At 45.6% G+C, this 13,113-nt stretch overlaps 1 long non-coding RNA gene across 4 annotated transcripts; it reads right to left on the bottom strand.

The window, feature by feature from the left end:
- Window positions 977–12,481, bottom strand: LOC102157779. 4 transcript variants are annotated; one of them, XR_001306009.2, is made up of 5 exons: window positions 10,016–12,481; window positions 8,779–8,973; window positions 7,665–7,852; window positions 4,275–4,602; window positions 977–3,260 (listed from the first exon to the last, which is right to left on the bottom strand). It is a non-coding gene; the product is annotated as an uncharacterized LOC102157779 (long non-coding RNA). The 4 variants fall into 4 exon arrangements; XR_001306010.2 differs by having other exon boundaries at window positions 8,779–8,959; XR_001306008.2 differs by lacking the exon at window positions 10,016–12,481 and having other exon boundaries at window positions 979–1,559; window positions 3,077–3,260; window positions 8,779–9,443.

Genomic DNA, 13,113 nt, shown 5'->3' with positions numbered 1-13,113 from the left:
GGCCGTCCACACTGCCCAACCTGGCTTCTTCCAGGGAGGACTAGATGGTCCTTTATGTTAACTTGTGATGATGGGTATTAACACTCCATTGAGAAACCTCTTCCTTGGCATTTTATTTATGTATTTATTTATGTATGTATGTATCTACGTATTTATTTTAGGGCTGCACCCATAGAATATGGAAGTTCCCAGGCTAGGCATCGAATTGGAGCTGCAGCTGCTGGCCTAAGCCACAGCCACAGCAACATCAGATCCGAGCCGAATCTGCAACTTATACCAGAGCTCACAGCAACACCAGATCCTTAACCCACCACTGAGCAAGGCCAGGGATTGAACCCATGTCTTCATGGATACTAGTCAGATTCGTGAGCACTGTGCCGCAATGGGAACTCCTCCCCTGGGCATTTTTAAATGACACCCCCCCCAGTGTAGTAACGAGAAGACTAGCTTTCAAATATGGAAAACTGGGTTTCCTTCATAGTTCTGCCACAGACCTTAAGCGAAGCATTTAATCTCTTGCTTGTTTTAAAATCAATGCTTCTGTCTACCAGTACCATCGGACAGAAATTTCTGAGAGAACGGAAATGTTTGACTTCTGTACTTTAAATATGTTAGCCACTAGCCACAGGTGGCCATTAAACCTTTGAAATATGGCTAGTGCCAGAGAGAAATCTTCTTTTAAAATTTCTTATTTAATTTTAATTAGTTTAAATGTAGGTAGCCAAATGTGGCTAGTGGCTACAGTGTTGGACCAGAAGGTAGATTATCTCTTCCACTTCTTGCATCACTAGATAAAACAAAAGCTAGGAGTTCCCATTGTGGCTCAATGGGTTAAGGACCCAACACTGTCTCTGTGAGGATGCAGGTTTGATCCCTGGCCTCATTCAGTGGGTTCAGGATCCGGAGTTGCCTCAAGCTGTGGTGTAGGTTGCAGATGCAGCTCGTATCTGGTGTTGTGGTGAAGGCTGGCAGCTGCAGCTCCGATTTTACCCCTGGCCCGGGGAACTTCCATATGCTGCAGGTGTGGCTATAAAAAGAAGAAATAAATAAATAACATAAAAAAATAAAATCTAAAGGTGGGAACCTCTAGTTCTTTGATAGTAGATTAGTGGGGAAGATGGGGAGTAGACGAGCCTTAGTAATGACCCTTATAACCAGCCACATGGAAAACCACAGGAGACTAAGTACAGAACAAATCTTTGCTTTTAAGGTAGAGGACACTGTAAGAAGAGTCCTCTCTACTGCCAGTGGAGTTTGGGCCAAGGATGTCCAGTTCCATGTTCATGCATAGCCAGGCCCTGCCTCGTACTGCGGGCTTAGTCTGAGGCTTTACAAATAGGCAGACTCTACTTCTGAGGAGACAGGTGGCCTGAGGGCATGACTTATCCTCTCCTGGCCTCAGCTTCCTTCTGCAGCAGGGAACACACGCCTGTCCCTCAGGATGGCTTTGGGGATGGAATGGTACAATGTACATATAGGAACCCGTAGAGCTGCTGGAGAACTGCTCCTCTCTTCTTCAGAAAATCATGACAGGAGTCGTCTCAGAGAATCGCAAGATCCTGTAACACAGGACAAGAAAGCTAGTGGCCTCTGCGTCCCAGGTTCTCGTGACGTGTGGCTGTTGGCTGATCAGACGCCCAGGAGGAAGGTGTGATTTGAGAAGAGAATCATGCTTCTTCCTCACACCTGACTCCCCTCCTAGCAAACATCACCTCTGTCTCTGAATCCATGGTGGGCTTCAGGAGAGGGTCCCCATACAAGCTCCATGTGCCCCAACCACAGCTCTAACCAGTCAGAGAAAGGTCCCAGGCCCAAAAGGGGACGCACCTACTTGTGGGCATAGGCGTTACATGCATACATGCATTATATTTTAATTTCTCATCCTTTGAAATGTCTAGAGCATACACTGTATATTAATACAGGAGTGCCTCTTTCTATGGAAATAAACATTCATAGTGAGGTGTGTGCTTAAAATGAAGTTACAGATACGGGTGCATCATCATGCAAGGTTGGAAATCTCTGTGAGTCAGCTGGGGACGCGGGACACCCAGTGAGCCGCAATCAGCCCCACAGAGACGTGAGGTGGGGCCTGAGCTACGGGAGCCCAGACCTGCGTGTGGAATGTGGGATCCCTGGTGAATTCCAGAGATCAGAGGGGCCCTGAGCGGGGCAGGAAGTTGTTCTGAGGACATCTCTACCCAGTTCAGGCAGGAGGGCCCAGGGCCAGGGCTGAGGCTGAGGAACAAGCAGATCCCTCTGTCTCCGTGTGGGGTGCCGTCACTAGGTGCAGCCTCAGCACCGCCACTCTGGTGACAACCTGCCACAGTGTTTTGTCCTCTGAGTGAATTTTCTCCTGGTGAGTGCAGGCTGTCGATGGCAGAAGTCTCCCTTGACTCTTTTCATTGTTAACTGTTCTATGAGCACATCCTGGGCTGGATCTTTCCTTTTTTGGCTGTTGTTTTTTGTTTTGTTTTGGTTTGGTTTGGTTTCTGTGTTCTATTTCCAGCACTACGAAAGAAGAGGAGGCCTCTGCTTCCCGGGGAAGGGGAAGGGGGACAGGGGTTTGGCTGACTGGTTTAACTGAAGGGTGGGTGTGGACATCGGGGTGCAGAATCCCAGGGAAACAGGAGCAGGAAGCTAGAAAGGGGAGAACATCATACAGTTTATAAAGGGGCTTCATGCACAGACCTCGCAGCCGCCTAAACTCTGCATATTGTTAATGTCCATTTTCCTAAGAGAAAATGGAAGGTTCAAGCCACTTCCCCGAAGTTGAACAGTGAGCTAGTGACTCAAAAGAGCCTTTAGACTCCCTAGGCTGGTGCTTTTGCCCCTACCTTGAATCTCAGTGTTGCAGTGTATTAGGTGGATGATATAATTAAACCAAATTAAAATAGGGAATTAGGTTGTGAATCTGTGAATAAAATTTTCATCTTCTAAAATTTCTTTGAGGAGATGCTGATTCTGGGTGATAACTGTGGTGGGTGTGACTGGGGAAGCAGAATCCTGCCCAGACCGAGTCTTGCTTTTTGTAACCACTAGGTGGCAGTCCAAGCACAGTTTTCCAGGGACCCTTTACCGTTGAGGATCCAGGGCAGCGACCAGAGGAGTTTCCTGCAGCAGCCCAGGGTGAGTCATCCTGCAACTCCAGTGTCGTGGTAGCAGTTTCAGTGCGTCTGATTATCTGGAGTTTTCTCTGTGCTCTCCATCCAACCTCGTCAGAGGCTTCTATGACTGTGTAGAGATGCCTGCTGTGGGACCTTCTGCTGAATTAAGTAGAAAAGTGAATGAAGGAGATGCTTAATGGGGCTGCCCACCCTAGGAATACCCAGGAATCATCATTCTTCTGAGTAAGCAGGGCTGCCCCAGCTCTAGAAGGAAAATTCCACATCTCCTGCTCTGTACTTCAAAAACAAATCTTCAGGCTGTGTAACATCCTGGTCACTTTCAGTGTTGTGACCGGTTACAGAGTAAGTGCTGTTAATAGGAAATCCGAGACTCAAAGGATGTGGTGAGCTGACTTCTCCCCAAATACAGTGTATCACATTCTCATCGCAAAGAAGAGCATCTCTGGGGAGTGGCCCAGCCTGCCTCCCTCTAGAAAGGAACGTCCTGCACTAAAATTGTTTTATTAATATGAGTTAATGTATATTGAGCACAGAGAAAGCACTATGTTTACACTTAATATACATGACCTTTTTTTCTCTAACAAAGGCTAACAGGGGTATATGTTATCATGATCCCGGTCTTCGAATGAGGAGACTGAGGATTAGAGTGCTGAAGTGACTTGCTCAAGCCATGGAATTGGAGTGAGGGTTTCTCTGATTTAAAGGCTACTATTTGTGTCACTCTGTGAGTAGTTAGCACATTCTTTGACCATGAATAGTGTCTTATTACCCCAGTGCTGGCACAGAAGGGGGCTGAGATGGGTCCCAGTGTCCTAGTGCATATTCTTGTGTGTGTGTGTGTGTGTGTGTGTGTGTGTGTGTGTGTGTTTGCTTTTTAGGGCTGTACCCGTGGCATATGGATGTTCTGGCTAGGGGTTGAATTGGAGCTGCAGCTGCCAGCCCACGCCACAGCCTCAGCCACAGCAACATGGGATCCGAGCCTCATCTGTGACCCACACCACAGCTCACATCCTTAACCCACTGAGCGAGGCCAGGGATCAAACCTGCATCCTCATGAATACTAGTTGGGTTCTTAACCTGCTGAGCCACAATGGGAACTCCCTAGTGCAGATTCTTTGGTGAGGTAGAGCAAGATGCCAAGATGCCCACCTGGCTGAGGCGGATGGGAAGTCCCCCCAGGCCTAGCTCTGCTGAGGTTCAGTTTGACAGGCCCATCCAGAAGAGGTAGTCCAGGCAACGAGGCAGGTGGTTCAATAGTGATGCAGCCAGTACGGGGTGGGGGGTATCTTGTGTGTTTATGCTTCCTAGTGCATTTTGTCAAAGCCGGTTTGATCAAATGGCAATCCCTGATTCTCCTTTGTGTCTCTGGATGGAAACCCTACTACAATCTTAGAGTCAGTTGGGCTGTACGAAAGTGCAAGCATTTTCCTCGAGGTTTATTTCCCAAAGGCTTGATCACGATGACTCTTCCACTGGTCTGCATGAAAATGAGAACACAAGAACAGTATTTTTCAGAAAACAACATTTATTACATTTAGAAGATAATCCCTACTTTTGAGATTCTTCCCTTCCTACTTTTTATGATTAAAACGTTTCTCTTAAGAAGCAGTGGAAGTTGATTTATATCTTAATAATGGTCCCTGGAACAGTAAAAACTTGACAAACCGATGGAGTGCTCCCCCTTTTCTTCTTTTATTTTTTTAATTTAAAAAATTTATTAAAGAATAATTGATTTTCAGTGTTCCTTCGATTTCTGCCGTACAGCAAAGTAACCCAGTCATAGACATACATTCTTTTTTTTCATACTATCCTCCATCATGTTGTAATTCCAAAGATTGGATAGTTCCCTCTGCTGTAGGGACCCCATCGCTTATCCATTCTAAATGTACTGGTTTGCATCTACCTCTTTTCTTTTCTTTATAAAAAATTTTACAGATAAAATCTGGGAACCCCAGCTCTGGGTGGTCCTCAAACTTCGTTCCCCTGAGCACATCAGGAGTGTTTTACATACTGCCATCTAGTGGTCATCCTGGCTCACACTCGCTGACCCCTCTGAGAAAATAAATGGTGTAGTGTAAACACGAGTATGTGTGTATGTGTGAGTGTGTGTGCGTGTAAACTCAATTGGGTGCTGACAAGCGGAGATGTGTTAGCATGGAAAAATGCAGGTTTTTGAAAATTGTGTAGAGAGATTCGGCGTGAACAGACCTCCTACTCCAAACCCACATGGGCAGAATTGAAAGCAGGTGTGTGGGATTAACACTCTGTATTTTTTCCAACATCCACCACCAAAAGGGCAGCAAAACAGAATCATTCGTGCTCAGGAGCGCAATCAGCTAATAGGACATGAGAATTTGTAGAGGAAAGGCTTTCAAGACTAAACGTGGGTCAAATGTGTTCACAGTTTAACTCATGCCTTTTGAACAACAGAGACATACATCCCTTCAGACTCTGGGAGGACACATCCACCTTTCAGAAATGGGTGAGTAAAGATTTCTGCAAGTGCCTGGTGTACTTGGAGGTGTGGGGGGAATGTGGGTTTGCAAAGAGCAGATAGCCTTGACCTTTGAAGTGACCTCTGTGTAGACATGACTAACCAGCAGCTGGTATGTCCCACCTCTGCTCTTCCTGGCTGCCACAGATCTGGAATTCTCTGTCTGCAGCCTCCCGCTGACCTCCTCCTCCAAGCTGACTGCTCATCCTCTAGGCAAAGAGGACTTGTTTCAGACTGGGGGGTGGGGGAGGTGGGAGGAGGTGGAGGCATGGAGAGAGATAAGGGAAAAGGGGAGAAATGCAAAAAAAAAAAAAAAAAAAAAAAAAAAAAACACAAAACAAAACCCAAGTCTGGGGTAGACTGGAGTCTGGGACTTGGCTCCTTAGAAGACCTGCCTTGTCACAGCCCTTCCAAAGCCCAGAAGACCTGGTGGAGAAGGGCTTTAAACCACGTGGTATTCTGTAACTCACGTGAGTTGTCCTGAGTGGAATCAGGGGATTCAGGTTCTCGATGGTGGTGCACAAGCCAGCAGGCCATAACTTGCTAACAGGCTTATCCTGAAAGGTTATGTGTACATGAGCCCTACTTGAAATCCGAAGCACACTGACACATCAAATCAAAGTGCTCAGACTCCCAGCCTGGCTCAGGAAGCCCCTTTAACTTCTCGTGTTCCTGAACTGCACTTCAGACTTCCTTTGAGCCACCTGAGTTTTCGTGGGGCACACGGTGGGGATGCGGAGGTTCTGCAGAGACTTAATCATTGATTCTTTTAATAGTTCTCAGTAGAAACTCCTTAACATATCAGAAGAGTACCCAGGGGGGGAGAAAACTAGAAATAAAGAAATAAATCTGAATATAATTAATCATATTTGCCAAGGGGATATGTTCAAAGAATTCTTAGATGCAACAGCAGCCAGTAATTAAAGGAAGAAAGTGCAAGAGTACGAACAGCCTTGCCTCAGTGCCTTTGTTCCCTGGGCTGCGAACACCCAGGGCTTAAACGCATGCTCCTTTCCATCTTCGCCTGGGCTGCCTGTGTGCTCCAGGACGGCTCCACACCCTGTAGGTCTGGCTCATAGAAGGTGCTTAATAAGCATCTGATGAGTGCACGTGCCAAGAGCAGGCATGATCTCGCGCTTGCATTCATTCTATACCTAGTAATCAAGTGCTTTCTATGATGTGGGTGTGTGCTAAGTACTGGGATCAACAGTAAACTGGGACATTGGGTCCCTCCTTTTGTGGCTTGTAGCAGGCTCACTCATGGCCTGCCAAAGTGCCAACATCCCTGGAACCTTGAGTATGTCACCACCTTCCATGGCAAAAGGGACTTTTCAGATATGATGACATTAAGGAGGCTGAGATGGGGAGATAGATCATCCTGGATCATGCAGGTGAACCAGGTTCTTATGAGCGGCACGGTGACGCATGGTCATGAGGCAAGGAATGCAGGCAGCCTTCAGAAGCTGGAAAAGGCAAGAAACAGATTCTCCTCTGGATCCTCCAGAAAGACAACAGCCCTGCTGACACCTTGATTTTTGCTCTGGAAAACCGCTTTGAGACTTCTGACCTCCAGGACTGGAAGATGATAAGTTTGTGTTGAGCTTAAAGCCACTCAGTTTATGGTGATGTCTTATAGCAGCACTAAGACATTAATATAAGCAGAATATGGCTGGAGCTTATTAACCATCTTGTATAAAGTGGAACAGACATTAGAAAAGTAATCCCAGGAATTCCCATCGTGGCTCAGTGGAAACAAATCCGACTAGGAAACCATGAGGTTGCAGGTTCGATTGCTGGCCTTGCTCAGTGGGTTAAGGATCCAGCATTGCTGTGGCTGTGGTGCAGGCCTCAGCTGCAGCTCCAATTCGACCCCTAGCCTGGGAACTTCCATATGCCACCAGTATGGCCATAAGAAGAAAAAAAGAAAAGTAATCCCAATAAATTATGGCAATAGAGAAGGTTTAGAGTGTTGATCAACTCATTTGCCTTATTATCTTTTCACAAGTTGGCTTCAGAATTCATTCTTCTTTCACCAGTCAGAGTACCTGTCTGAGGCTGGACCTTTCTGGGGTAGCAGCAATTCACTCTGCAATTTCCAAAGCCCGGCTTCAAATGTTTACAAAAAACATTTCAGTGACAAATCCATCCATGTAATAACAGCAACTTTTACTTAGGAGGAATATTGTTCCTTCATGGACAGTCAAGTTCAACTTGGATTTTTGGTCACAGCCCCCTAAAACAGAGAGAAGAGATTTTATTTGCATCTATTTCTCCAGGGGACACCAGCCCAGATCTGACCAAATTTGCTTCGCCACCCAAGAGCAAGAATATGAGCTCAGCTTTTTTGACACCTCAGCCAAGGGCGTTCCCTTGGCCTCCGCTCTTTGTTTTAAAGGTATTAAAAGAAGAGAAAAGAGGCGGTAAACACAAAGCAGGTGGGTGATAGCTTGCTACTGGGAGGGAGAAGAGAAACTAAGAGCCAGAACCTCTGGAATAAGAGAGGCTCCAGTTTTTAAAGTAAAACGACGGGGAAAATTTGACAATTGGATGAGTTTCATTTTGAAACTCATTTAACCCGAAAAGTCAAAACGAAACTCCAGGGGTGCAAACCCACAACAATCAAAATAAAAACAAGTTTTCACAAGCCCGTTGCAAAGCTAAATATAGATGTTTCAGCTAGACCCACTCGCCTTCAAATTCATGACTTTTGAGAACTAGTTCAAACGTTATTTAAAAAAAAAAAAGAATGTCAATCAAAAGAAAAAAAGCTGGGCCTGCATGTGTGTGGTGGGGGGAGTAGTTCTCAGACTTAGTCCCCCTCAAACCCTCAAGCTGTTTTTAAATACCATTTGTGGTCACCTGCCCTGGTGATATTTTCTAACTGTGGTCAAAAGAAGCTGACTAAAGGCTTGTGTTTTTGCTCCGGGGGAGACTGTCAAATGCCAGCGTCTTAGTGGACGGGCGTGCATCTCCTCATTTCTCACCTGGTTTGCAGGTGCATCTGTGTGGCTCACTCTGTGTTCTGACATAATAAAGAGCAGGGTTAAAATTGGAAACCCAGCACTCTGGCTGCAGCAGGTGCCTAGGCCCTTTCTGTTTCCTGCCCCTCTGAGCTCACCTCTGTGCCCAGGAGGAGGTGGAGGGAGGAGCTGGACTCACCTGTGGCCGGAGGGTTGCCCCGGAAAAATGGCTTCTCCGTCCCTCAACATGCGGTGAAGGCTTTGAGCCAGAATGTTTGAACTGCTGAGCAATTTCTCATTAAGATGTGTCAGCTGGAGCTTCAGGCTTTTATTTGTGGTGGGCTGTTTTCCTGCCACGGTTGCTGTGGTTTACCGTCTACCTGAGTGTTCAAAACTGCTTTGCAGAATCCAGTGACTGAGTTTGCGATGTAGAACCTCCCCTCCCCCACCCAGCCCTGGCCCCGGGACCCCCATCCCGCTGTGCTCCACTCCCTTCCAGGCCCTGCTGGAGACCCACTCGTGAACAAACGCACCAGCATTGTCCCATCTCCCTCATGGTGTGTATCTCCAGGAATGGTAATTTGGGGAAAACTAAGATAAGTCTCCAGACAGCTGTGCAAAAAGACGATTTCCCCAAATGGATGATGGAAATCAATCATAACACCACGCAGTCCAAGAAAGGAACCGTGACACAGAAAGCCTTAAAATTTTGTGAACCATGAATAATTTCGGCTAAGGCAATAATCACGAACATGTAAAAAAAAATTTTCAAAAACAGACTCATGCTGGAGGGATCAAGATGGCAGAGGAGTAAGACATCGAGCTCACCTTCTCCCACAAACACATCAAAAACAAAAACAAAACAAAACCCACAACTACCTGTAGAATTATTTGCACAAAAACAAACTCACAAGTAGAGTTCCCTGGTGGCTCAGTAGGTTAAGGATCCAGTGTTGTTACCGCTGTGGCGTGGGTTCAATCCCTAGCCTGGGAATTTATGCATGCCAGGGTCGTGGCCAAAATAAAATAAAGTCACAAGGATATTTATTGAGTCTTCCTATAATAACCAAAAAAGGGGAAAAAAATCTAAATAGCCAAAAGGTTATTCTGAATAAACTGTTATAATCATATTTTTGTCATAATATATAACTAGCAATTATTGAATACTTACGATGTCCTAGGTATTGTGCCTTAGCTTTATGTGTGTTATCACATTTAGTCCTTAAAACACCCCAGGAACTTGCACCCAGAGAGGTGAAGTATTCCTTATCCATGAACATAGTGCTAATGTAGTGAGAGAAATAGTGTCCCTGCGCCCCCGTCCCCCCAGCCAAATTCATGTCCACTTGGAACCTCAGAATGTGACCTTATTTAGAAATAGGGTCTTTGAAAAGGTCACAAAGGATCTAAAGATGAGATCACCCTGGTATACTTACATGAGAAAAGAGAGTGATCTGAGACGCACAGACACGGGATAGAGTCCATGTGAGGGTAGAGGCAGGGATGGAGGTGTCCTCACGCTGAAGGAGACCAAGGGTTGCTGGCAGCCACCCAAATCTGGGGACAGATTCTCCCTCAGAGCTCCAGGAGGAACCAGCCCTGCTGACACTTCGATTTCAGACTTCTGGCCTGTTGAACGAGGCAAGAATAAATGTCTGATGTTTTAAGCCACCTCATTTGTGGTCATTTGTTCCAGCAGCCGCAGGAAGTGAATCCAGATAGTAAGTGGTACCCCCCAGGATTGGAGCCCAGGCTGACTCCAGAACCAGGGCTCTCCTGCTGTGCTATGTAGCCTCTAACAGCCGGGCTTAACAGTGTATGTAGAGTGTCACATTTGGGTGAAAAATTCGAATAGATGCAAAGAAAAGGACTGAAAGAATATCCAGCAAAATGTTTATTTCTGGGTAGCAAGATTCCAGATGGATTTTACTTTCCTTCTTTTTGCTTATCTGCTTTTTCCTTTTTCAGCACTGAAGTGCAATACTTTTCATAGTAAGAGACACACGGCAGGATGGAGGAGTAAAGAGACATCATGCTACAGCTTCCTCTCAAATGGCTCAGACAAAAAACCCAGAAAATCTGTATCTACACAGAGACGGAATGATGAAGCAAGTGAGGAAATGTTAACCACTGGAGAATCTGGGTAAAGGCTATGGAGGAATTCTTTGTACGATTCATGCAGCTTTTTGGAAATTCTGAAATTATTTCAAAATTTAGCAGTTACCCCCCCCAAAAAAAGAGTCCTAACATAGAAAATATTCAAAGTTGAAATTTTATACACATAAATGCCAAGACACTGCCAACTAGTATATTCCAGGAATCAGAAAAATGTGTTTGTGGAATAAAAGCAAGTATTTGCATTATAGCAAAGATGACTCTCAAAGAAAAAAAAAATGTAGAGGTCAAAAGAGACAGAGTAAGAGGTGACAGAAGAAAGTAATTCCACAAAGAAGTCTCTTTGGAACTACGAGGTGGGGCTGGGATGGCCGTGCAGCCTGCGGCCAGCTCTCTGGTGCCATTTTGGGCACATACTCGAAACTGAGAGATTTGGGGGCCAGGCGTGGACAAGGAGTCCGAAGATGAGGGTCTGCCAGACCTGCAGGGGAGAAGTGTGTCCCAGATCACCCATCCAGTCCCTTCAAGCTCTGATGGTGGCCCCGAGTCACAGGTTATTTATTCATCCCCTAGACGATGGTCCTTAATGATAGCCACGTGGGTTACATTTTTTAAACAACATGGATAGACAAAGTAGAAAAGGGTTTCCTGGTCCTTGGAAGTATAAAATTATTGACAGGCCTCTTGATATTTTTATTTGAGTAGAACAGAAATGCTAACTGTGTGCCAATTTTAAAGCTCCTTTCCAACCGATGAGTCTAGTTTACCATCTGGGCGAATACAGAGAAGAGTACGTCTATAATTTGGGCTTATCTGGAGGGAGGAAAAAAAGTCACACATTGTTTCTGCATCACTAATTCCTATAGAAATCTGTAACCATTACAAAAAGGAACTCAGTGTCACTGGCATCATTTTTCTTGTGTACAAGATATTATGCAACGGGGCTCGTTCTCATCCAGTTTGAAGGAACCACTAGTTTCTTCCCTTCCAAGGTGGGGGAGGAGCTGGGCTGGTGTGAATGGATCGCTCTTAGAAGCAGCCCCACCCTCACCCTCACGCTCACACAGCACAGATAAATATATGGTTTGGCAAAAGCATATTGAATTATATTATGTGCACTTAATTGAGTCAAGGAATAATAGGTCCATTTTTATTCCATTCTCAAGTTGTTTCACGCTCAACATTCCTTCGTCACAAAGGTTGGCTAATTGCTCCAATTTGCCTTGCCAAGTAATTTGTGCCTAGTAATTCCATAAATGTTTGCATTTCTGGGTTCCTCCAGAGTAATTCCACCTCACAGTGTCTCTAAGTCGCCACTTGGAGGGAAAGGATCCCACAAAGATGAGTCCTGCCGTCATACGTGCGTATTTTGAATGTCCCCAGAGACAGGGAGAGTAGCACAATGATGTCCCGACTGCCGGGGTGCTGCCCACAAACTATTCAGAGAGAATTACCAGCCAGTGGGAGGGTGTCTAAGTGGGAGGTTTGTCGTGTGTGTAGATTTTTTTCCCCTAAAGTATTTAAAACTAGTTTGAAGTTCAAATGGGAAGATTTCCATTTTAGCTTTTCCTTTATGGAAAGAAAAGCAGCATCTTGGTAAGATTCCACACCATCAGATCCACCTTCACTTTAAGATCTTTGACCCCGTTTCTACTGGTTTTATTAACATTTTCTGCTTTAAGCCATCCTTGTGGAATTCCACTGTGGCTCAGTGGGGTAAGAACCCAACATAGTGTCCATGAGGATGCGGGTTTCATCCCTGGCCTCACTCAGTGGATTAAGGATCCAGCATTGCCATGAGCTGTGGTGTAGGTTGCAGATGCAGCTCGGATCCTGCGTTGCTGTGGTTGTCGTTTAGGCCGACAGCTGCAGGTCTGATTTGACCCCTAGCCTCCTGATAACTTCCATGTGCCATAGGTACAGCCCTAAAAAGAAAAAAAAATAATAATAAGTCATCCTCATGGTGTACAAAGAATGTGTCCCTTTGAGACCTAAACTTTCCTTGTTAAGTGAAATATCCTGCCAAAGCCTGGCATGGCTATGGCCTTTTGGATTCTTATTTTGGGGGTGTTGTAAACAACAGTGCTTACAAACTTATGCCTGAAGCATATCCTAGTGATGATAATGGACCCTGGGTCCAAAGGCAGTATTTAAATTTTTTTGGTCAGTCATCCTTAACAGGTGGATATCTGAGGAGCTGGTGACATTGATTAAGACACTTGCACAATCCTGGACCACCAGACTCACCATCCTGAGAGGAAGGACGGGAACCATCTAGTGGTGAGTTTTCATTTGACCCAATGATAAAGTTAAAGCCTTTCTTTTGGGAGTTCCCATCGTGGCTCAGTGGAAACAAATCTGACTAGTATCCATGAGGACACGGTTTCGATCTCTGGCCTCGCTCAGTGGGTTAAGGATC

The sequence above is a fragment of the Sus scrofa genome, chromosome 1 (genome assembly GCF_000003025.6).
Source record: "Sus scrofa isolate TJ Tabasco breed Duroc chromosome 1, Sscrofa11.1, whole genome shotgun sequence".
Taxonomy (NCBI): domain Eukaryota; kingdom Metazoa; phylum Chordata; class Mammalia; order Artiodactyla; family Suidae; genus Sus; species Sus scrofa.
This window is presented reverse-complemented; position numbering and strand designations above follow the sequence as displayed.